Source organism: Suricata suricatta, chromosome 10 (assembly GCF_006229205.1).
Source record: "Suricata suricatta isolate VVHF042 chromosome 10, meerkat_22Aug2017_6uvM2_HiC, whole genome shotgun sequence".
NCBI classification, from domain to species: domain Eukaryota; kingdom Metazoa; phylum Chordata; class Mammalia; order Carnivora; family Herpestidae; genus Suricata; species Suricata suricatta.
Genome location: NC_043709.1, coordinates 25,414,129 through 25,415,816, shown reverse-complemented (window position 1 = coordinate 25,415,816; position 1,688 = coordinate 25,414,129). Strand labels below are relative to the sequence as shown.

The 1,688-nt window shown below is 43.4% G+C and overlaps 1 protein-coding gene across 1 annotated transcript in view; it reads left to right on the top strand.

The window, feature by feature from the left end:
- Positions 1 to 1,688, top strand: part of PLXNC1 (plexin C1) — a gene marked incomplete at its 5' end in the record, with an annotated part of 144,424 nt that overhangs the window by 3,424 nt on the left and 139,312 nt on the right. The window lies entirely within an intron of this gene.

Genomic DNA, 1,688 nt, shown 5'->3' with positions numbered 1-1,688 from the left:
AGACTCTTAAGTACAGAGACCTGGTGGTTGCCAGAGGAGAGGTGGTTTGGGGGAGGGGTAGAAATCTAGAAATCTATCTAGAAGTAGATAAACAGGATTAAGAGGTACAGACTTCTAGTTACAAAATAAGTCATGTAAGTGAAAAGTACAGCATAGGAAATACAGTCAATAATTCTGTGACAACATTGGATGGCAACAGATGGTGATTACATTGATTGTGGTATTAGCTAATACATGGAATTGTCAAATCAGTGTTGGACACCTGAAAACAATATAAACACTAAGTTAATCATACCTCAATAATAAAAGTATTAGCAATATAAGGGTCATGGAATGAGCTGGTTACTTTATACGGCCCTAAATAAAACTGCACCAGAAAACACAGAACAAGTTCTTATTCCAGGAAGACAAGGAAAACTGTGGCACCTTATCACAGTGGTTCTAAAACCTGAGTGTGTACTAGGATCACCTGGAGGGCTTATTAAACCAGCTTGCCTAATCCTACCCCCACTCAGTTTATGATTTAGAAAGTCTGATGTCGGGCCCACGAATGTGACCTTCTAGAAAATTCCCAGGTGATGCTGATGCTGCTCATTCAGACACGCCACTTTGAGAACCACTGCTCTATAACATAAAGCCCTTTCCTCCTGTCACTGAAAGGCATGATCACAGTTGTTATTAAATTTTACCATAGAAGTTCCAACCATGCCAGGTTTCTACAGTCAAAGCCCCAGATTGGTAAGACCAGATGCCTGGCTATTCCAATAAACGGGGATTTCTGGGAAGAGCTGGAGGGATGAAGGATCTCTGATCGCTTAGGACAAGGGAATAGAGATGCCCTGATGCATACATTGAGAAAAAGCCAATGGTTGGGGTGCCTGGGTGGCTCAGTCAGGTAAGCATCCAACTTTGGGTCAGGTCATGATCTCCCGGTTCATGGGTTCAAGCCCTGCATTGGGCTCTGTGCTGCTAGCTCAGAGCCTGGCGCCTGCTTCAGATTCTTGTCTTTCTCTCTGTTCCTCCCCCACTCATTCATGTTCATTCATTCTCTTTCTCTCTCTCTCTCTCTCTCTCTCTCTCTCTCAAAAACAAACATTAAAAAAATTTTTTTTAAAGCCACTGGTTAAGGTTAGGGAGTATGAAGTGGCCAGACTCAGGAAAATGTTGCTGCTAAGCACAGAAAACATTTCCAACATGATGCTCCGAGACTCTGCATTTATTCATTCCACACATATTTCTCAAGCCCCAACGACATGTCAGGTACTATATGCTAGGTACTCTGGGTTCAACCAAGAACAAACTGTACAGGTTCCTGACCTTCTGAGGCTTACATTTGAACTGTGGCTGCTAATAAAGACAAGAGTGCCTGTAACCCAGACTTAATAGGCTGAGATCTATGGATTCAGGACATGAGCTAGGTTATGTCCAAGAACAAAAACCAGGAACAGCCCCCGGAGGCCTTGTTGGTCTCTTTGATGTCCTGTGTGAGCCTGAATATAAAGAATGACAAAGCAGTCAAAAGGTGACAGCTAGGGATCTAATACCCTCCTGGGTCTGAACTTGAGGTCATCCAGTCTGCAAATCCAGAAACTTAGTTTACAGTCAAGGATCTTCTGTTCTATCATGTCTTATGTCCACAAACAGCTGATCTTATCAGAGCAATGTCAAGGGCCTGGCTGGCTCAGGGC